General features: G+C 38.2%; 1 protein-coding gene across 3 annotated transcripts in view; it reads right to left on the minus strand.

Annotated features, from left to right (window-relative positions):
• TLN2 (talin 2) overlaps nt 1–24,653 on the minus strand; it is a 136,953-nt gene that overhangs the window by 106,982 nt on the left and 5,318 nt on the right. The window contains exon 1 of one of the 3 annotated variants that reach the window (XM_083870742.1): nt 1,026–1,095. The exons of the other annotated variants lie outside the window; for them this stretch is intronic. The gene's annotated coding sequence lies outside the window, so the exon portion shown is untranslated. Of the gene's footprint in view, nt 1–1,025; nt 1,096–24,653 lie in introns of those variants that run through there. 3 annotated transcript variants of the gene reach the window in all.

Genomic DNA, 24,653 nt, shown 5'->3' on the forward strand with positions numbered 1-24,653 from the left:
ATTGGGTATTTTGGACCAGTTTGTACAGTGTTCTTCACTTAGCAGCTTAATTCTGCACAGTGCAAGGTGTGGCAGACCATGTGCATGCTCAGAGTTAACTGGTCAATCAGCTGATTTAGCCTGGCCCACATTGTGCACGAAAGGGGCATCAGCACTCCACCCCAACTGTGCAACACAGCCCTGCACTGTTGGCTCAATTTTCTACTTAACTGCAAATGTTTCTGGTAATGTTTTCATTTAGAGATGGGGGGAAAAAATCACTGGCATGCTCTAGCCAAGATGAATACCTTTTGTACCTTTTAATATGCTATGCATGCTTTGTCAGAGCATTTTTAGATAATTTCAGGTACTTTGACAGCTATGCTGTTTAAAGCCACAGTTTAATCACTTCTGACTCTGGCATGGTTTGTTTCATACAAGGCTTTCCACTGTCTTGTTTGAACCAGTCTAAGATGAGCCAAAGAAAAGGAATTTACAAAATGCCCCAGACAAAGGTGAATATGTACATTTTTAGCACGACTACCCTAGAGAGCACTTTGGGTATGCTAAATGACAGCCTAGACAAGTGGAAGGAAAAGTAAAACAGATTCAGATCCTGGAGTTTCACATACAATTGTGACAAAAATGCAACACTGGAATCTAAGCCATGAAATACCACCTTAGTTATATGCATAGTTTCTGTAAAGACAAAAGTGGAGGAGCTTACAGTCAGTGAAGCAAAGCTCACTGAATATTTCCTAGCATTCTCAAAGAAAAAACACTATCCTTTCAAACAATATTAACAATCAGTAAGCAAAAAAGGCAACCAATTTACATCAGGCTCTCCATATGGGGAGATTTCCAAATCTGAAACCTGTTACTGCTCGTAATTGTCCTCAGTCAAGGAAATCTAAGCTTTAAATGCTCTTAGCAATATTCAGCTGTGTATCTTCATCATTTCTAGCCTACCTGATAAACAACCTTGACTACAAATAGCTTTAGTCAAAAATATTTATTTATTAAGTGGAAGATCAAAACCAACTTACAGGTGTTGTAAGAGGAAGCTGCCATCCCATTCCCTTCCTGTTTGCTGCCTCACAGAGCTGACATCATTTCTCATGTCTGCCCACAATTCCTCATAAACATCCATAACTTCATTAGAACTATCCAGAAAAAGGCCTGACAGCCAAGTCCATTTTTGGAACATTAGTCTGCAACCAATGTATCTGAGAGCATCTGCAATGCAGAAAAATCCAATCAAGTGCAGAACTTGCTGTCCCACCACTGAAGGTCATTTATGCTCCTGACGTGCTCCCACAGGTTTCATCTGGAAAATGCAGTTTGCAAAGCTGCCTCTTTCTGGCTTTTCTGGCTGTGTCTCTGCTCACTCTGTGCTCAGTCAGGAGAATCCTCCATGAAAACTGCTGTGGTTTAAAAACCAAGCAAAATCCAGCTACATTAGGTAATTTTCTTATCCCTGGAATGCAACACTGGTTCAACTATAGAAAGTTAATAGTTAAAACTTGAACAAAGAACAGAGGCCAAACACCAGTGTCTTTCATTTCAGCACTTACATGCTACAAAATGCAATATAATTCAATTGCAGCCACTCAGGCTTTCCTATGTCATTATTTCTACTCTATGCTACATTTCTTATGACAAGACAAAATTTAACTGCTTAATTAGTATGCAAAATTCCATGCAACAATTATATAGGAATCTTCACCAACCATGTGTTTTTCCATTAGCATTCAATTAACAGATTCCACTATGGATGCTTCAGTGTAATTTCAACCATTTCTGCCATCAAATGGAATAGAATATGCATTACACAACAATTATGACAGCCTACAACTTACACTCTGACACCTTGTTACTTAAGCAAACCCATAGTCCCCACAAACTAAGCACTACTAATTAGCCTAAATTGATTTGCTTTGCATTAACTTCATCACACCAGCTCCTACATCCCTTATAGTAGCTCAGGAGAATGTAGAAATAAATTAAAATTAAATTACATTACCACATGAAAAATAACTGCTTACATGGTATTGTTATAAAAAATATCAAAGTCCTTCACATTTTCAAAATCTAGATTCCAAATGCTGGACTTCTGGGCTCTGCTGTAAGGATATATTTAGTGCTGATATACTACTCTCATCTCAGATTACACTATTTAAATCTAAAAGGCAATGCACGTGTTCAAGAGAACTGTTAAGAGTAAACATGAAAGTCCTGATGGAAAGTTCCTGGGGACTGGGTTAAGCCTTTTAGAGATATAAAATCAGGCATTACAAGGGAGAACTTGGACACCTTTTGTTTGTCACACTTTTTATCCTTCAAAGGTGCCTGTACTAATTCCCGAGTTCAAGATGGGAAGAGATTAATTGCTTTCCCTATTAGTGGAGCAGACCCTTTCCCCACCAGGCTGAGACATAAAATAGGGCCACCACACTCTCAATGAGGCCCAGAAAAAAGCTAAGTCTTGTGGCTCCAAGCCCTTTACCCTTGAAAGGGTAACCAACCACACAAACCACAAAAAGGAAGTGGAAAGAACTGAGTCTTTCTTTTGTATCCCCATGCTAGGAAATCTTTCACAGCCTTGCACAGGCACCTGATGGCTTGAGATTGCTTCAGCTGCCTCCCTTCTCTGGATATGGAGAGGAGTTAGAGTGCCCTTTCCAAAGCAAATACAAATACAAATACAAATACAAATACAAATACAAATACAAATACAAATACAGCTTTCAAAAGACCAGTAATGACTGTGCAACCTGAAGACCAGAGGGTAGGAAACAGCAGGCTGGAGAGGAAGATAAAGAGAAGGGTTTGGCAGCAATTCCTCTTTCCATGGAGTGCTTATGAAGAAACTGTCTGTGGCATTCACATTTGATGATAAGAAGCTCCAGACACACAACCAGGGGAGGCTGAACACCTGGGAAACCACCACTTGTGGCTCTCCCAAACAACTGCCTTATGGAAGTCAGTCCCTGCAGAACTGCTGCTTTTGCTGTCTCATCACCAGAGTCCCTGTCCTTTAGTATTAGGGAAAAGTCACCCCTTTTCTGACCCATGCTCAGGGCTCAGATGTTCAGTTGAACCAACTCCACTTGGATGCAATGGGAAGAAATACAGCCCCTCACTTGTACCTGAAGGAATATTAGCAGTATTAAGCAGATCCTAACTGTGTTTAATTCCTAACCAAAGTCTGACTTTAACCACATGCATGGAACCCTTAATTACTACCAACTCTAAGTAAACAACCAAAAAACTTACACTGCATTGTATTGTAAATAATTTACAATATTTGAAAATGGGAAAGAGAAAAGAATTACTTAGAGTAACAAAAAATGACAGAGTTGTCATATTAAAGAAGCTTGACCTTTCTGACATCCTTCCCTTAGGAGGAGCCTTCTGCAGCAAACAGGCAAAAAGCCAAGTCAGGAAATTCAGGCTGCAAAAAAGAGAAAGCTGACAGCATGCAGGTGATGAACAAGTTAAGTGTGCTAAACATGGAAGCAATAGTGCACAATGAAGACAACAGCCAGGACCACAACAGTTGGAGTGGTTTGTAGAAAAAGAGGTTGCCGAGGCAGCTGCAGCATTAGAAGAATTAATGCATCAAATAAAGACTGAAACACCCCAACATCTCTCCTTTCATTTAACTCAATTTACTGCAAACAAAATTTTTGTTTAAAGATGATCCAAGTATGGACTTCAGCAATTAAAAAATTTACATTAGAGCAACAATTACAATGAAAATACAGGCTTTGTTTGGCTTTTTTTCCCCTGTGTAAAGGAAGGATGGCTGAACTCTTGTTAAACTAAACAGAAGCCCACAATAATGAGATCAAGATTCAGATGTAACCTGACAGTGACAAATCTGCACTGACAAGTTTGCAGACACCTTTCTTTTAACCACATTCCCTGGAGGAAGAGAGAGTCTGAGTAAAATCCCCAGGTGGTTTGAAAGAGTCAAAGTGAACAGCTAAAAACCAAGGGGCCACCTCTCACTGAATGTAAACTGAGTGAATGTAAATCCTACTGAGTTTTCTGTCTGGTGAAGCCTGAATCTGATCCCTTAGTGCTTATAATAAGGAAGAAAAGCAGCAGCCACTTATTTCTTCCTCCTTTTCCTCGTTCAGCTCAACCACTGACAGTCAAACACCAGTGTTAACTTTTAGATCAACAGACCTTTACAGTTTTAACTTCATAGACTGACATCACTACATTAGTTATTCTGAAAGTAACTCAAGTATATCACCAAAGCTCAAGTCACAGAAACACTGGGAGCAGTGCTACAGTCAGTGAAATTTGATTAAAGAATTTTTACAATCAATTAATTTTAATTAACTTACAATTAATTAATTTTATGATCAATGTAAAATTAACTTGTCAGAAATTGCATATATTGGTTTTCCATGGCACTAATGCATCTTTGATTTTTTTTTTTTTAAATTTACTCCCCTGACCACCTTCTAAATGAGCATGTGTTACCCTGCTGACACCACTCACAGGAACTTCAAATCATTTGACCCACTTGAAGACAACAGTGGTATAATTTGAAGCACTTTTACTTCACAGAAAAAACACCTCAATGCCCAAGAGAGTACCCTGGCCTGCGCTGCCATTTCCCATGGAATCCATAGACAATTGAACTCACTCTGCTGAAGTTCTAAGATGCCTTTATGCTGCCCCATGGATGGAGATGTGTGCTAACAGCCATGCAATAGAAACACTGAAGACAGGCTGTGTGGCACATGGAGCAAGGAAATGTGTGGCCACATGGAAGTTACAGCAAACTCCTCACTGTGTTCTCTACTGAAGGATATTTTCCAGAGGAACTGAGTTTACAGTAGTAACTATTTACTTCCCTTCAACCTGTAATTCAACAACAGGCTTTGTGACCTATTTCTCCACAGATTTTTTGGTCTCGCACTCTGAGTGAATCATAACATCATTACTGTGTCACCTATTTAACTTTCCCTAGTAAACAAACACTTCTTTTTCTGTTCTTGTCACCTAGAATAGATCTCCTCAGATCTCAAGCAAAAGTAGGGCAGAAGGAATTTTGTTTCAGATTTTCTGGCAAGAGTATTACAGAAGAAAGACAAATAGGACACCAATGTACATCCCAGTGATGAAAGAACCTTCTGAAAGTAGCCCCTCTTAAGTCTAGATATGCATGTAAAATTCAGTCTGGTATTTTATAATCCACTTCAAAATTAGAGATATCTAATCCTTTAGTGAAAGCAAAATAATTCAAATAAACTCATCACACAACACCTGCACATATAATTGCTAAACAGGAAGCTTGCTTTGTTTTGCATAATACTTTAATAAGCTGCCTACTGGATTTTTGAGGTGGTGACATTTTTAAATCCCAATTCCAAAATAAAATTAAGATTCCAAGTAAAGAAAAGCAATCTATTCCTCAATTTACACTGAGCTTTCTTGCAAGAACCTTACAGAAGTATATATTATCTTGTTTACCCAGGCAGGGAAAGCATTTTTTGATGACCAACAAACCCATGGTTATGATACAGAGTCTGTCCTAGGTTTAGAGTTTTCTAAAAGTTTCCAAAGACTTTTTAAGGATCTGATCATGGCAGCTGTTTATTAAGTCCCCACCCATCAAAGAAGAGTTGTAGAAATATGGAAAAAATCCTCAGCTGCAGAGCAAGTTTCCACAGCTTTTGCCCTCTTGAGCTGCTGCCTCACACAGAAAGCAGCACGTCCCTGACCTTGCAGAAGGCTGAGAACCCAGTTCTGGGGCAGCAATCAAAGCTGCTGACAAAGAGGGCAAACAGCTCCTACTCCAGAGCTCTTTTACACATGGCAAAGTTTGTTCTGTAAGCTAAAGGGGAATATGCATGAGGCACTCCCATTTCTTGAAAATCTTTGAAGTCTCAAGTATTAAACTCCACTAATATGTTCTTTATCTTACATAATTTCACACAGAAGCTTTTTTCTATGATGTTGAGCACTTCAACTCAAGAAAGAACAACTTTAACTCTGTTCCCATCTCTTATCTAAATAAGATTTTTCTTTAAAGGACCCTTGATGAAAATCATAGATGTGTGGGAGTTATTCCTTTCAACTATTTCAAATATCAGTCAATGACCATATGAGTACTGGAAGCTGTTCTAACTTTCCTTCTGTTAGCTGCATTTCTAATTCCTATATACCTCAAATTCCAGGAAAAGAACTATGTTGTAATGATAGTATAAGCACTGATAATATAAAACTAAACTCTTCACTCTACACTATATATCATGATTTGGTATTAAACTCTCAGCATACTTGGCAGCTCCTCAGACTTTTGGGTTCTTTTATTTTATAGCCCCTAAAATGTTCAAGCTCTCCTTCTGTCTCCCTGTAGTTATTAAATGTATCTTGTCCATTTATTTAATTTGGTCAAAGCAGATATTTTTTGCTCAATATTTCTTTTTACATTTTCAAAAGATATTTAACTTCTCATCCATTTATGTATGAAGATAACAGCTTCTGACACATCCTGAAATTAACTGGCTAGAACTGCTTATCTGTTTATTTGAAGTATGGAAAGCATATACAAGGAAAAAAATATTTGGTAGAATATTTAAACTGAAATTCTCTCTCACTCTTATCCAGCTCTCAGGAAACAGGCTTTCTCTCTAAGCCAGATCTCAGAAAACATCAGAAAACTCTCCAGATATATATAGCTGACTGATAAGATATGCCCTGAACACCAAGTATCACTTAAGTTCAATATCATATTCAAAGTCATAAATTGGACTGTTTTAGTTTGAGAATAATACACAAATAAGGGAGAAAAAGGAGAGGTGGACAACTCTGGAATAACAGAGAAACAGGAACAGGAAGAAGAATTCTGCTAAAACGTGGACAGCTGCAAAAGGCCCTCCTACTATATAGAAGGTTCAGAGAGCATGAACAAGTGTGCACAGAGTTTGGCTAAAATGCACACCATTTTATACCTGATTTAACTGTAACTTTTTCAGTAGTTAAACAAGAATAATGCCTTAGCTTTAACTTCAGGACAAATATTTCAAGGCCTATTCCAAAGGGTCTTTCCTACTGTTAGAAATGGCAATAGGGAAAGTTCCCTTGGAACAAACACCCTTTTACCTTTACAGTCAGCACCAATTTCTTACAAGCTTTACATTTCTTCAAATATGAACTCACATAACTTTCTAAAACTCACAGTATTGAAATTTTCTTTATTAGGCTGCTTAAGCAAGCTCTGCATCTTAGATTACATTATTTTGTGAAAAGTTCTTTCTTACAGAAAGAACCTTTAGAATCATCTTTGAACTACGGGCCCCATCAGCACAAAAATATTAACCAAAAAGTTGCACCTTTTGTAGTTGTTAACATCCAGTCACCAACCCCACCTGCAACAAACTCTGCTTGGCAGCAGGACACAAACACATCTCCTGAGGCTGTAGGAGGTTTTCAAAGAAGCTGAACAACAACATCCTGGCAAATGTCCTGGAACTCCATCTGAACAGAAGTCAAGGACACTTGGGCAACACTGTGGGGTGACACAGCACCAGCCCCAGCTATAACAAAGAATGTTTTGGTTGCTGCCTCAATGTTGCCTAAGATCAGCCCTCACAAGCCAAAAAGCCAACTGAGTTGGGAAGCTCTGCCTGAACAGTAACTTTATTGTTGGGCTGACAACAAAGTGGAGATTGGCCATGTTTGGGTCTGTCAGGTTCAATATTCCCCCCCTGTAGGAGAGGCCAATTTATTATACTCTGTCCTCCTCCTTAAAAGCTAGTATATAATTAAGCCTATTTAAATAATCTCAGAGCTTTTAAGAGTTACTCTACATATATACATAGTCAGATAAGGAAGGAGTGTAAATGATACTTTTTTTTCTTTGTTGTTTTCAAATCTGGAACAGTAGCAGCAAAACTTGATGGCAGTAGCTGTGGCCATTGATGTATACATAGTAACAGCCCCAAATACCAGAGATAAATATCAGCAGGGCAGTAAGCAGCTGAAGCAATCTTTAGAAAATTCCAGATAAGTCTGAGTGTTTGCACTTCAAAATCAACTCAGTATGAAACTCAAGTTAGTATTCAGACAGTTAAATATAACTAATACTAAGAATCAACTGTATTGACAGAAGAAACCATGCCAGTGGAGACAGGAATGGCAGTGGGAGAAGAAATTGAATATTATTTACACTTGAATGTTCTTGTGCCCAAAAATGGCCTCAAACAAAATATTGGGGAAGCTAAGTTACCATGGCAATCTTCATTAAAAGAGGGGAAAAAAGAACAAAAATTAAAAAGTCAAAACATTTGTCACATGATGAAAAAACCTTAATTTTCAGAGCAAGACGACTGATGAAGACATCAATAGATTCTCTCAAAGGGATATATGCGGTTTCTCATCACATTTGAACTGAAGTGTTTTCATGTTTCTGCCTCCTCTCACAGTAAATTGAGGCAATGATAAAAAAAAAAAAAAAATCTAGCATTTCCCATTTCTGAAATATGCCAGTAGGAAATCCTGGCAACAAAACTCAGAGGTTTTTATCAGTTCAGGTGTTTCTCTAGAACCCAATTATTGCAGCATGACAGATGTCTGGAATACTGTGCAGTGTTTATGATGGCACTCCCAGTAAGGAGAATTTAATTGCCCAAAAAAACCCCAAACTTTTTTCCTTTTCATTGTTTTTGCTGTAACAATTATTTCAGTAACTATTCATTTTCCATTCCTTTACAGATAATACCATTTCCTCCAGAGCAGTTGTTCAAATATGATATTCCTGGTCTTATCCACAACTTTGCAACAAAAAACCAAAGCACAAAGCAGCAAAGGCTCCCAATCCTTGAGGCTGTTGATCAGGGACCCAGCCTCAGTGATCTGAAATAAGAGATGGACTGATACATTGAGCTGTTCATCACAGAAAATACACTTTGGTGATGACACAGTTTGCATGTGCCTAAACCAGAAAGGCCTTTTAGCACAGCTGCTAAAGCTCCAGCTACAAAGGTGGCCAAGAGGGGAAAGAAAAGAAAAAGGCAAAAGAAGGCTCTAAGTATGAGATCAGTGGGGAAATCAAGTCAGCTGCTACAGCTACAGAGCCTCAGTTCCTGAAGCCAGCTCAGACATCTGGGCAGGAATACCAGTCCCTGGTCAGAAATGCCACCTAAGACACTCCCTGGGCATTTAGAAAGAATGGTGCTCAGATGACAAGACTTGTTTCCAAATTAAGTGACTGTAACAAAATGTACTACAAACACAAATCTTCCTATGTATTTACCATGTACCAACATACAAATAACTCCTGTGAATAATTCACATGCCAGGAACACTGAGATGAGGTGAAACAACACATACGCCCAATGTCCTGTCAAAGAGAAAAGTTCCTTCCTAGCAAACTCCAGGTTGTCAAATTAAATTTGATCATATTGTTATTTTGGATACTTTATAGTGCTCTTCCTCCTGTTGATACGAGTTTTTAGGTTATGTAGTCAAATATTTTCCCTAAGATGGTAAGACTCTAAAGAAGATAGATACATTAAGAGAATTTTCTGTTCTTTTTTATATTTAATACTTTAAGGGATCCCGATGTAAAATTCAGTTCTAAGGTAGAGTGCCTAAACTCTGATTACTGATCAGCTACATATACTAACCACTAAAGGCTAAGTATAAAATAAATGCTGGCACTGGCCACTTTTTTTGCCAGGTTTCTTAAAGCACACACAATATCGCTCTGACTGGTGCTACCTGGCTTTGGGCATTAAATGCCAGTAAAATATTCCCCCATACCACTGTGCTTGCTGGTTCCTTCCTGCCAATCTGGGATCTCTAATAGTGTAACAGGTCTACAGGACAGCCTAGCAGCAAGCAAGACTTAGATGTTAACTCACATCAGAGTACTGCTGTGGGGAGACATGTGAGGAGAAAAACACTTCAAATACTTTACCTAAGCTAAGAGGTTCATGGAAGAAACAGCATGTTATGACACTGCTTTCCAAAATGACAGACACACCAAGGCAAATAAGGAAAAAACCTGAACAACTTGACTCGTGGCAGCAAAGCAACCACGTTTCAGTCCTTCAGAGTAAAGTTAATAACAAACTAGGGCAGCTCAAATTGCAGAACTGAGCTGGAATGACCTGACAGCAGCAACTGCTGTCCAAATACACATGAGCTATAGCAAACCTACACTGTTTGATCAATGCTTCCAAGAATGTTCATATTAGAGATAGGTGGACAAGAAACTCTTGATAGACAATTTTAAGATTTGCAGTGTCACTATTTATATCACCCAATAGTTGCTTGTAGACAAGGTGTCTTAATTTTCAAGATATCTGTGATTAAACACTACAGTGAATCAGTGACGCTTCAAGCAGTGACTCTAATTGTTTCTGAATCCAGTTTCTCCTAAATGCCAAAGTCATTTGTCCTCACTGACATCTATGAACCTGAAGGCCACAGGCTGAGGCTGTCAACAACTACAGTATTTTTGCCAAATTGTAACAGAGTACCTTTAAGAAATGCCAAGTTTTACATATTTCTAAAAATCCCGTATTTTATTCTCATGCGACTCATCAATTCAGCACTGACATATTTAGGCTAAACTTCACACAGCAAACTAAGCAAAGAAATGACACTAGAGCCAGTAAAGGAATAAATATTGCAATCCAAAAAAGATTTTCAGTCTTCATGAGTGTTAAAACATTGATGCTAAAATGTTAATTTGAGAAGAAATGTATCTACAACTCAAGTGCCTCTTCGTAGACCTCATCTCCCTTTCAAATCACTAAAATTCACATTAGGCAAGTCTAACAAATGTTTCTTACTTTAATACTCACCCTTGAAACTTTCAACATGCCTACAAAGTAAAGAGAATTACAATGTTTAAACAGGACTTAGCAGCTTTAGAAGCTGCTGATGGTGTTATCCAGCGATCCAAATACAAAAGCAACCCTACATATGCACGCAGACACACAAGATACACAGCGTTCCCTTTACTCCTGACTGGTTTCATTACTCCCAACCTCAGCAATGAACACGCCAGTACAACATGTTGTTAGAGATTGCAAACATTAATTTGCAAGTGCTTAAATTTTCATTAAAAAAAAAAAATCTAGGAAATGAAGTCATTTGTTGGTCTTCAAAGTACAGCAGCCGTCATTGCCATTCACTTCAGTGCTGCTGCTCTTCGAGGCAGTTCAGCTGGATGTTTCAAAAGACATCAGATATTCCCAGCATGAGCACCTGCCCTTCAATTCACTATTCTACACCTACTGAGGGTAATGTACAAAATTTAATGTAAAATAGCAGGTTTTTTCCCCTTTGATTAAAAGAAAATAAAGTGCATCAATAGCTTTCCTTCAGTTTTAAGGCTCAGTAGAAAAAAGTGCTTCACAACCATGCACAAGTTATTTTAAGTAATTTCATCTCCAGAGTTTACAGATAAGGGCAATGCTAATCTTATTCAAGAAAACTGAAGCCATGCCAGAAATAACTGGGGATTCAAAACAAACCTACACTGTAATCTATTGTTAGATATCTATCTTACCCAAAATCCTTAGTGGAATGATCCTGCGCCTGCTGCCACCAGCAACCTCATTTTATTTAAGTATTGCTGACCTGTCAGAGATATTACTGAAATAGTACCTCAAACATCAAATGCCAGGTTTAATTCTGAGCTCTCAGCACTGGAACTGTAAGAGTTCAGCAATCCACTGGATGGGAACTTTGGAGAACACAGCACAGCCAGCACTGTTATAGCATTGTATGAACTTGCTGCACTCTTGGGGAATTTTTACAAGACCAGCCATTCCCAAAATGGGAAATTACAATCCCTGTATTTTCAAGATACAGAATGTAGTATTATGCTACAAAATTCCACAATGAATACTCAGAGATGCCTTCTCCTGTGTATGCAGTGCCCATTGCAGATCAGGGATCAGTAAGGACTTGTAGTCAATCTGCACTTAACTACTAGCAGCACACTGTAAGCGGTGCAGAATTCAGATTCCTTTCTATGGTATCTGGGTTGAATTAAAAGATGCTTCAGTTTGTGCATGTCAAAGTCCTTGCAGTGTTGAGTAAAAACTACTGCTCAAACCCAGCTATCAAATGGTTACATAGTCAGAGAAAGAATATATTGCCAAGGTACTGAATACTGATAAGCTGGTCACTCTAAAATCATTAGAGCCATCCCAGATGGAGCACACAAAACTGATTTCATTTCCATGCAGCTCAGTTTATGTAATTACATTTCATATATCTTCCCAGACTGACACTCGTACAAATATTCTGGTCTTTTGCTGCTTCTTTCAAAAACAAAAATGTAAGAAATAGCTGATGGTGGTTAATACTTCTAAATCTGATGATCTGTATCACCTCAAAATTATCCCTGTCTCAGGAGATAGTTAATGTTCTGTCACAACAATTACACCTTACTAACGAGTCCATATTCCACAATCTTCTTTAATTTCATACAGGACAAAACACTCAATTCATGCATGGCACACGTAAACAATGGCCTGGCTGCAACAGAATAGCTTTGCTAAGAGAAGCAGATGAAGATGAGCAGCTTCCTTCATGTACTGAAGGGGAACAATGAAAACCCCACAACTGTAGCTGTTTCTTAATCTCAACAACTGAAAGTACAATCACCACTCATAACCTACTTGTGTCAATCACAGAGAAGCTGAACCAGACAAATCTGGTTTTATTTTGTCTGACATGAGCAAAAGGATGGAAAAGGATTGACAGGAGCCTATGACAGATGATGTTTTTCAAACTAATTCTACCTTTGCCCACAGTCTTGTTGTCTTGTTTTGGGAAATGACATAAAACTACTACTTATGTCAAATCAATTTAACTAGCACTTGAAATCAGAGCCAAGCCTGCCTTCATTCTCCCTTCAAAACTAGGTTATAGTGATGTACAAAAAAATGGAATATCACTAATTATGCCCTGCCATGCACCTAACAGACACAGAGCTTTTCACATTGCATTACAGGTTTCTCATACAATCCACCATTCATTAGGAATCCTATTGTCCTTTGGCACTACTTGCAAGATCAAGTATCAATCATACCATCACATTTTAAGAGATCAAATGCTTCCTCCCAATACATTCCCACTTACTGAATTGCAGGGTTGAAGATATAAACAGTATGACTTGAAGGTGAGGTGTAAACTGGACACTAGTACCAACCTGCATATGGACAAATATGTATTTTAATAAGATAACTGATTAGCTAGTGAGATACACAATATATGTAATTAAATGGCTGAGAACATTAGAAGTTAGTACTTCTAGTATTAAATTGGGGTATATTTTTACTATCAGATAAAACAGCTAAACTAACAGCTTTATATAACAGCTCTTTAAAACTATGTTTAAATGTGGTCTTAAAGAAAGAGCACACATCAAAACATGACTAAGGTGTTTTGTCTCTTATTTCAAGTGCTTTGCTTCCACAACAGTAGCAGAACCACAGCCTTCTAAGAGAAAGCAATACGAACAAAAAAAAAAGGCTTGCCCTCTCAAGCTGTCATATACACAAGATTTCTCTTCTTCAAATTTCAGGCACAGTAGTGTTTCACCATTAAAAGCTTCTCATGATTCAACAGAGCCCAAAGGAACACATGAGGCACACACATTACCACACGGGCACTGTTTCAGTACATACTGTGGCATCTCTAACTCCATTAACTCAAAAACAAACAAACAAACAAACCCAAAGCAAAAGGAGTTCTACCAGAGCAACATTACCTCCCTATGACCTCGAGTATACAGTTTTTGGAATGCAACTACATTTGTTGCAGCATGCTGAGGGGTGGAAGTCACAGTGCACTCAGTGTAAGACATGGCTTTAACCAAAATAGAAAGCCATGAATGGGGCTTGTCAGCAGGGGAATCCCCTTCCCTTTTACTGCTATTTATAGCTGAAAGCAAGTAAGGTCATTTCCAATTTAACAGGCAGTTCTTAAAGCAACTTTTTCTGCAGGGAAGGGAATAAAATGAAAGGTTCAAGTATTCCAAGTACAACATTCTTAGGCTTCATCTGCCAGCAAGACACACTGACCATTTCTACAACACAAATTAATAAAAGTCAACATTTAGTCTTCTGTGTAGAACATTTATTTTAATGCCAAATGCAGTGAACTTGGAAGTACCTGGCACTGAAATAAGGGATAAACAAGGAAAACTAATACCAGCTTTCTCACAGCTTTTCAGCTGTAACAAAGACTAGATTTTGCATTGGTTGGGCTCATTTGACAATTTAGTTTGGCTGCAAGTCTGCTCCATCAAGCAGACTTCACTCCTCAGAAAGAATTTCTTTCAAAAGGAATTTCCAGTTTCTAGCTCAAGCCAGAAAAAGTGTGCAAACTGATATACTTCATTATTTGCTTTCACACAACAAAAGTATCAAAACACAGTTGATTAAAACTTCTGTCCTAGTGTTAGGCAGAATCTCTCCTAACACTCTCTAACTCATTTAAATTTAAAATAATGGACATAAGAATGCTTTCAAATTTTGAAGGTTGAGGAGAACACTGGAAATCAACTAAGTCTTCCACTAATAAACTGCCCAAATAGTTTTCTGACCCATCTCCATCAAGCAGATAGATACTGTACTACAATCCACTTCAGCTCCTGATTTCAGGAAAAACTGAAGAGTGGTCAGCAGTGTAGTTAATCTCATCAGGAAGCTCATTTGTAGATGTTTCTGCACACAAGAGACTGCAGAACAGTCTATTGCACTGGTGGATGGGCCAGGAATTCATCACAACCACAACAATCAGTGGAGAGCTCTGCATTCTCTTTGATCACCTGAAGCAGGAAACATGCTTGAAACCATGTTTACCAGAGTACTCAATACAGAAAACTGATGAGAACTCTGTTTGGCACCAAAAGTTTCACTCCTGATGAAAGGCTGTCATAAACTAACAGCATTTCAATACAACTTTCCTTGAAATGAAACAAAAGGGTTTCCAGAGCAAAATACACAGGAAATTATACTAACTGTTGATGAGATCCTCTTTCAAACATAGCTCAAAAGTGGAACCCAGATTAGGGGCCAGGAAGTTTGACACTAGTCAAATTAACATCCTCTTGTGTGGAGTTAACCTGCCCTAATCCTTTCAAAAACTGTATTTAAGAAAAAGATGACAAGTCACCCAACATCAGCATCTCCAGCCTCACAGTATTTTCTGTGTGTCCCAGCACACACAGTGTGTCACACCCACAGCAAGGGCAGATTCCTCACTGGTTTGCAAACAACTGCTGTGTGTCTAAATCCCACCCCTTAATGTGCTGTGACTGCAGTATTTATGCAAGATTCAATAAACACCAGTGAATGAATAAGATCTCTATTTTTACACAGAATAAATAATCTGAGAAGAAAACAGCATTAATGACAACTGCTCAATATGGATGATGCACTTTGTGAGGCTGGAATAAAATAAAGTTACTTGGTAACGAACATTTCTTGCAAGATTTGGAATTGAGTATTTGTTGCCAAACATATCCCACGCTTAAAAACAAGGGTTCTCTTTAGTGTTAGCAGCAGGCAACTGGAAAAGATGTTCCCTATTAAGAGCAGCTGAGGAGGAGCCAAAGAAAAGCAAGTGTCTGTCCTGTAGCCTGACAAGCTCCAAACAAAGAACTGCTTCTTACAGAGGGCAAGTGGTAGCCGGACACAGGAAATTATTTTTATGGTATTCATCCCAAGTGTTGAAACCCAAACCTTGCTAGAGGGACACATTTTTTCCAAAGTCTTAATTTTAATAAAATAGGATTATCTCTTTAAAACCCAGAAAGATAGGATACTAATTCTAGCAATGTGTAGAACACTGAGGGTTTCCTATGCAGGCAGACACCTTCCAAGGAATGACCTTTATTGCCACAGGCTGTACACCAACATGCAGCTGGTAAGTATTTCAGTAATGCTTCCCACAGCAGCAGTTTGGGGGGAAAAGTGCCCAAAAAGCTAGAGTATGGAGGGGAGTGAGACAGCACAAATTCAAGAACCAAGTCAAATAACCAGGTTTGAAGAAGCTTAGTTTTGAGTTTTAGGATAAAGTGTAACAGAACAAAACTGAGATTGGATCCATTTTAACTTTAAGAATGTATAATATTTACAGCACACTCAAATGGGCTGCTCACATTCCAGGTGCAAGCTGCTGAGCAAGACCTTTCCACTTTCTCTATTTGGCCATTAGAAACAAACAAGTAACTTAAATTCATGCACTTAACAGTTCATCTTGGTTTTAATTTTAATGAAACTTATAGCTTATCAAATCCTAAACAAGGTACAAGCAGAGAGCAAGGCACAATCTAAAAACCTATTTACAAGTTCTTCAAGCTGAAATGTCATTAATGCTGGAATAAACTTAAGTTAGATGTCACTGCAAGTTAGGGTCAGTTACAACACTGAGTACAAAAAGAGAAATATATCCCTGGGGAACTGGAGCATTTTTAACTTTTCCTGAATTGCTGCCAATTTTTTGGCTTTTATTTTTTAATAGTGCAATAATTGAAATATATTAGTCTTTTTGTCCCTGAAAAATTTTATAGTTTTGCAAATTGAGAAAATACTTTTCACACTACTAATACTGGTGTGCAACATCCATTCCCTGAGTTTCTCAAGTATCATCAGAATATAGCAATTTAGATTTGTTATTGTTATATTTGTTATATCATGCTCAGTGAGTATATGAAACATTGTTGGAGAATGGCATGAGAAAGAAAGGGTAGAGGGATGCAAGTTTAATAAAGCTTTAAGCTCAAGCTGTAGGTCAGAATGTGCTTTCAAAGTCAGTATTTCAAATTAAATTTTCAAATCCAAACTTGACATTTCAGGAACTCAATTTGCTGTGACACACAAAGTTACTTTCCCCTTGCCCATCAAGGTTTCTGCCTTTACCTTTGACAGAGCAATTAAATGCCTGTAATGCTTCTGAGAAGGATAAAATCCTGATTATTCAGCCTTGCCTGCATATGCAATGTAAGGAAAAAACCATTCCCCCAGGCTCTGTCTGTGAATTGCCTTGTGCTGTAATATGTAAACCCAGAGCCCATGTGGCTGCCCAGCTCTGACAGCCAAAAGCCACAGACTCCACAGAGGGGCTCCGTGCTGTGGGAAAGTATCAGATGACAGGAGAACTTGGCCTTCAACTATCAAACCCATTCTTCTCCAAAAGAAAATGCAGAAACAACAAATGGATACCAGTCATTTATTGATACTGGGTATGTTACTCCATTGTCCTACGTAAGAGAACTCTACAACAATATTTCAGATTTCAATTCAATGTCTGGACACTTTGTCACTGAAGTATAAAGGCTGGTCCTTGTCTCTGACTCACAATAACTATGCTAAACCACTCAAAATCAACTCCATGTACTCCTGGATCTATTTATCCTTGCAAAGTCAAACAAACCATCTTGAAGTTATATTATCTCCACTTTTCAAAATAAATGTATATTTATTCTTTCTGAGCATCAGCACTAAATAAGTGAATTTATTTTGATGTGAGGGTTGAATTACAGAAAGTAATCAACTGCCACAGGCTGTATTTGTACTCATTTACACAGATGTGACACATCATATGTGTGCTTATTTTACAGACACATTCCCTCAGAGCTGTTCCTCCTCATCCTCAGATTTCAATAGGGCTTCAATGACTTTGACTCATGCCTCTGTGTAGAAATAACCGAAAATCTGGGTTCAGTAGATTAGAAGACATCAAATATATGCAACAGAAAGCACAATTTCACTATCTCATTAATAACTTACATTGTCTTCAAGTGTAGTAACTGTCATACAGCAAGCTTATTCTTTTGACACTCTATGGAGGCAGCCCAGAGTGCTATTTATAAGATTCTTCTGAAGTAATTTGTAAAGTGTAATAATTCATCTCTGCAGTCCTCCTCAAAGCTTTCCTATTGGTTTTTTTACTTGAATACTACCACAGTGTCTCTCTTGTAATTACAAACCTGGTGTTTATGTTCTATATTGTATATAGTTTTATAAACTATCTGAAGAAAGTCTTTTTGCCACTGTAAGCCTAAACCCATAGGGCCTAGGAGTAACCTAGAGCCCTAGGAAGTCAAATATGATCTCCTTAGTTTCCAAGATCCCATGGTCACCATGGAGACCTAAACTCTTACTAGCTCAATTTTGCATTTCCAGCTTGTATGTCTGCTAGGAGCACCCTAAAAAAACAAAGCAGTCACATAGGTATCTCAGCAGGACACGAAATTTGAAACAACAGCTCAGAAAATGCCATCAGCTGGTTCAATGTGAGAAGTATTCAACATTAACACACACCGCACAGAGATCTAGAGGAGGACAAACCTCTTCCTGCCTACACATTGCTTTATGTAGGACTAAACCTAAGCTCCTATTTATTTGGAAACATTAAACAGCAGACGCCAATGCAGGACAACAAACGGAGCATGCATGGGAAAAGGAGAACATATGTGAGAAAACAAGTGCTTTTTTTTCAGTTCAAGGATTTCAAAGCTGATTTATTGGAAGTACCTTTTCTCAACTACCTGCTAAGCACTGTCTTTTGCCTACGTTATTTTCTCACAAATACTCAACACAGCTCCTTTGTTCAGTTTCAGGAAACAAGAAACTGCAAGACTTGCACACCAAACGAGCCAAGAACAGACATTTTAAAACCACCAGTATAAACAAACAAATTAGGTTGCAGCATCCTGCAGACTTTGCCATAGAATCTCAGAACAGTTAAACATACTGACTTATTTCTTCCAGCTCAAAGAATCAAATTCTTCTAAAAGAAATACTTGCTTTGAGGGCTTTAGTTCCTTACCCATTCTCCTAGGAAGATACAGCACTGTATTATTCATTTGCAGTATAACACCTATGTTAGAGAACCTTAAGCACACTCAGTCTTCATTTCCCTTCAGTGAGATATCAGCCAGTGGCTACTCTGAACAGGTCATTGAAAGCTTTTTATGATAGAGAAGTATTATTTTGACAAGGCAGGTAACAAAAGGATGCTGGAACTGCACAAGGTCTTCTCTAAATCCCCTCATCAGTTAACTATTCATCAGGATTTCTGCCTTCCACATATTAATTGAGTGTTTTTGCTGAACACAGGTTCCATGTTAACAACCCCTTGCACTTCTGGACTGGGGGACTTGCACCAAGATCTGCACCCCACTTGAGTTTAATTTCATTGTTCCCAAGACATCCACTATGGAACCAGAGCATGCCTAACAATGACCCAGATCCACCCGTTTACATTCTTTACAAGACTTATAACTTTTTTTTTCCATGGAAATAGCTCAGTTTAACCCTAGTCTGCATCAGATGCACTGCAGAGGAAGAGCTGGTTTCACTACAGCACTCCCTAACAAGAAGTCTAAGAGAGGACCCAGACTGGCTTGCCCAACTTGTCCCAACTCCTCCACCCCACGTGGAGCTGTTTCACTACCCAATGGTCATTTACACCAACCAATACATAAGATTGTCTCCAATGCTGGCAAAAGCATCCCAACAGCTACCAACAAGACACTCACACTCCTCAGGCAGGCCTGATTATACAAATACTAGGCTTTCATTAGCTTATTACTTATAAAGAAGCATTTTCCTATTGCTTAGTTGAATATCCCACAAACATTGCCAGGAAAAAGCTTTTCTAATTCTAAGCTACTTGGAGATATCTAAATTATGAATTGCTTAGATTCAAACGGCAACTCCTAGCAAGAACAAGTATTTCAAGCATCTGTAGACTGACCAGGAAGAAATAAAACTCTTACTAAACACGGTTTAGAGGCCCAGAAGGAAGACAAATTTCATTTGCACAAGTCTCCAGCACCCTGATTCACTCATCACATCATGGGAGAGTTAGATCTCAGAATATATGTAAAGAAAAAATATTAGGGAGTTCTTGCAGAACAACTCAAATTTAGAAGGAAACAGCAAAACTGTTGAAGACATCAGAAGAAGCATTGACACAAAATACAGCTGTTCTATATGGTCTGTTTCTGTGATGACATGGTTGCTTTCTGTATCTGGTCATAATAACACAAAGAGTATTTGACAAGCAGTAATATAATTCTGGTTAAAATAATGAGAGATAAACATGAAGTAAGAAATTTGGCATGAGTATATAGTCCAAAAAAACCACCCCAAAACAATTAGTCAATACATACTACTAGAAATTTTAAGTCTTTACAAAACTGTAATTATAGTTTGCAGGGTTTTTTAAATACTTTTCTCATTTTTCTTTCTATTCTATTATTTTCTGTCTTCGTTCTACATTTCTTCCTTTGGTTTTAAGTGTCTTGTAAACAACTTTTAAAAAGCAACTCCCTGCTTTATCTTCTTTTTTCACCCAAAACAAAATTATCTGCAATCCCACCTTGCTTTTGCATCTTCTTCAGGGGCTAAAATTTCATTTCATTCCTTGGCAGCTACAGAAAGATGAGCTGTACATGAAAAGATACACTTTTTGGGTGAGTACCAAGCCAGTACTGGTGCTTGATAGCAGATGTTTTGCAGGTACTTGGAATTTATCTGCTGTAGCCTCAGGCAGGATGGGAACTACACTATGTTGGCTGTTATAAGAATTGCTGTCCCTTCTTACAAGTCCCAGATGCAAAGAAAACCATCCCAACAAAACTCACCAAAACACAACTTCCATTATATAGGAATGCTTATTTCTAGACGTTTAAGTGGCACAGCCTAAGATCACAATTCACAAAGATGTGCTTATAGAAATTTGCATGCTGTCAAAACATATGTGGACCACATAACTAAATACTCTATTTTCATGTATGGTAACATGAGATAAATGAAGGCAAGGAATTGTAACCAGGGAAATGTACAAATGTTTTAGTGCCTTTAGGGCCTTCTACAGCTGCAAATCTTGCTAAAATCACCTCTGATCCTGAAGACTCTGAAGTGTTATTATGTCAGATATACAGATGCCAAGACAGATCTTCTTTTTGCTTCAAAATCCATATACAACAACTGACTTCCTATTCTCAGTGAAAGCTACTTGCCACACACATTATGATGTAAAATCAACCATCTAATCAGATCTGGCAAAAAGTGGGCCAAAAAAGCTGGAATTATGATGATAACTATTTGAGATATGGATTCACATCTACCATCAATAACGATGGACCTCACTCTAAACACACATTTTACCTCAAGACACTAGATAATGATAATATGAAGCCATCATGATTAACAAGATATTTAAATATTAAGTACCTAGTGAGGTGAGGACAAATCTTTACAATTTCTTCAAGTCATGTAATACTTTATATAGTACTTCACTGAAAAAAACCCCCAACTACCTGAACTCAATGGCAAATCTTCAAAAGCCTTTTTTAAGGTGTCTTGCTTTACTGCAGAAAACACAAAGGCATATAGAACTGGGGAAGCATTTGGTCTTCCTACTGCAGTAAAAAAAAGGCTGAAATAATACATGGAAGACAATATGGCATTCCTTTGTCAGCAAATGCTGCTTGAAGACTCACAGAAAACAGCTGAAGATCTGAGGAAATAAGTATTAGAACAAATTATGCAGTGTGGGAGGTGTGGAACACTGTTGGCTGACCTTAGAGATGTTTCTGACATGCCTCATCTTAGGGTATATACTGGATTGTTTCAACAGCAAAACACACTGGGAACTTCTCTTTTGCCAGTCACTCCAAGAACAATGTTGAGTAGACTCAACAGTCAATTATTCCTTTAATAGCAACAATGTTTTATGAGAAAACTGTGCACGTGTTCACACTTACATGATTTTATCTGTAACCTTTACACTGGAATCCTTCTAATTTTTATTCCATTTAAAGCAGTCACTCCATAACCACACGTGAAATTCTTGCACTGCATCATTCATAGATAAATAAACTAACACAGCAACGCTGGAGGCAGAAGTGCACCAAGTGCTACAGGACGTGATTGATTATGTAATTTTATAAAAAGAAGATCTTCAAGCAGTAGAATACTTTGTAACAAGATGGTGAGTGACCGTGAAATTCCCACAGTAAGTTTTCCTATAGTTACTTTGTGGCAAAGGACTTAAAAGGGTTGTCAAACTTAATGACACACCGTGTGTTTTTTCCTACAAAGGCAACTGTTCAAAACTGGCTGATCTTTTCTGTGATGACAAGGGGCTGTCAGCAATATCCTACATACCAGATATTTTCAAATAAATACACGCCTAAGGTGTCCCTTCAAGGTGAAGCTGACATTTTAACAGGGAGCAAGAGAGTAACTGTTTTCCAGAAGAAACTCACTATACAGAGACTGTTTTGAAAATAGATGTTTAGAAATGTTCCACTGAAAAAAACTCCTACAAAAACCTCCAAAAGCTCTACATAATTTCCTAAACTTTAAAATCTTTTTAAAAACCCCAACACTGTTTAAAAGTCTTCCAAAAGAAGTGCTTTAGGAAAAGAGAAAAATGCAACATCTTCCCTCCCATTAGTCTGCAAAAAGAAAACTGATTGACATCAGGGAAGGTGGAAAACTAACAGATGAATCCCAAGAAGAATCTCTGCATAGTTAGTGCATGGGAGTGGAAAATTAGTATCATTATTTAGTAAGCACAATCAACAAAGCACTTCTTCCACTTGGACCTGTCTTTGTGAGGTGTCTGATTTGGCTAAGAAAGTCATTAAAACCAAGTATTTAAATAAACTGAACCTAGAACCTTTCATTAAGGAATAATTTAGTGAGAGCTAGGTGATTGAACGTGCCTCATTAAATTTTTTTAAAATGTTGGTTTATCACTTGTATACAGCCCTTAAAATGGCTGTATTTTCACTAAATTATTCCTTAATGAAAGCAAAAAAGGGTTTTGTTAAAAAATAAAACAAATTTTCTAACTATTTGTCTTCTTTATTAATTTCTAATTTTTGTCTATGTTCTGTAATGTGTTTAATAATAGTAGAGCAGTATGTGTGCGAATCTACAAATAATACATATATTTTTGGTGTGTGTGTTCACAAATCTTTTACTGATAAGGGTGTGAGATAACAATCTTTCAAATCCATTGCCTCAAATGACCCTGGTAGGCTGACAATATTAGCCCAGGGAAGTCAAGGCAATGGCTGATTATACTGAGATCCACATGGAAAACAGTGCTTTGGTTTTAGTTTTCAATATAAAGTCCTAGAGGACTTTTACCCTCATATGCAGATGGCATTTGTAATGCTTCAAACTGCAATTTATCCCTGAAAAGGAATGATAATTGCATTGAGGCAGGAACACATAGTTCCCACACAGATATTCACACTCATTACTGAGCCACTTTCATAGTCTGGCCTTACAGTTGCTCCTGTGCTGGTCTGTTTGGTTCCTCAGGCACATCAACCTTCCCTCCTGCTTGCAACCTTTGTGTGTGTTCAATATCCTCCAACTTCACAACTGCAGTGAGTTGCAGAAGTAGCCCACCTTAGCCACACACTTGTACTACAATCAAGGTGGTTTTCTGCCTCATCTCTTCAGCACTGAAGCCCTGACACTCCCTTGGGAGTGGTATTACAGAGTCAGCTAAAGCCCTGACATGAAAACTCTAAAAATACATTCCCTGCCTAGGACAGAGACAACAGATTTTCATGCACACATACACCACTTGTGATCCATTTGAACTGACCCCTTACATATCCTGGTCCACCACATACAAAGGCCTCAGAAAAAACTCATTAGATCCTCTGCAACCCCTCTTCAAAGTCTAGATTTGTTCTGTACTTAATCTGTAGTCTGCCCTGCCCAAGCTCAGGCAAAGTTAACTACCATTTCTTCACAGGTTTTAGTCTTCTGTACACACACCTACACTAATCAGCTGGTTTAAAGTCTCATTAGTACCACAGTGCAGCTGTACAGACAATGCAGCAAACAACCAGGCTCATCTGGACCTTCCTCATATCTGCAAACATAGACACTGATTTTATGTATTTTTTTTTTTTTTATTAAAAAAACCTCAAATATTCCTCAGAGTTGGTGCATACTACAACATCTTGGGTTCTTGCCTGGGGTCTGTACATCCTGAGCTGTTGCACACAACATCTCCAAAGAGTACTTTAAACATCACAAGAGAGTGATCTCATTTCCCACAGCCTTTGCTTTTTTCAGCTGAAACTGGGCATTTATCTCTTCCTCCCTGCACCAGTGCCTTTAGTGATACCCTGACCCAGGAGACACCACTGTTTCTTTTGCCTGACCCTGTGTGCTGGCTGTGCAGCAATGATTCCCACTCAACCTTCCCCGGGGAGCTTAGACACGCCCTTGTCAACAGATGTGTCCTTATACCACAACAAAAAATCATCTAAGAAAATCCTTCAGTCACAAATGATAAAGAATTACAAGGTTTACATGAATTGCAAGCTGCAGTGAAGTGAAACATTCAAGCTGGGCTTCCTGATTTCATTTATTCAGATATTCATTTATTGGCCTATTGCTAAAATTTGATTCTGTCATGGTATCTAAACACATTTATTGTGCCTAAGGATTATGCCCATCAGTCCTACACCACCATCACATTCCTGACATCATCCTCCTATACGTCTTTTCTTAAAGAGGCACCATCACTTCTGTCAGACATTGATAATCTGTTTTTCCTGCTGCTGTTCTGTCTGCCAAGTGCCACTTTACCATTTCCTGCTACACAGCACTTGGCACATGTAA

Source organism: Zosterops lateralis, assembly GCF_965231275.1.
Source record: "Zosterops lateralis genome assembly, chromosome: 13".
NCBI lineage: Eukaryota > Metazoa > Chordata > Aves > Passeriformes > Zosteropidae > Zosterops > Zosterops lateralis.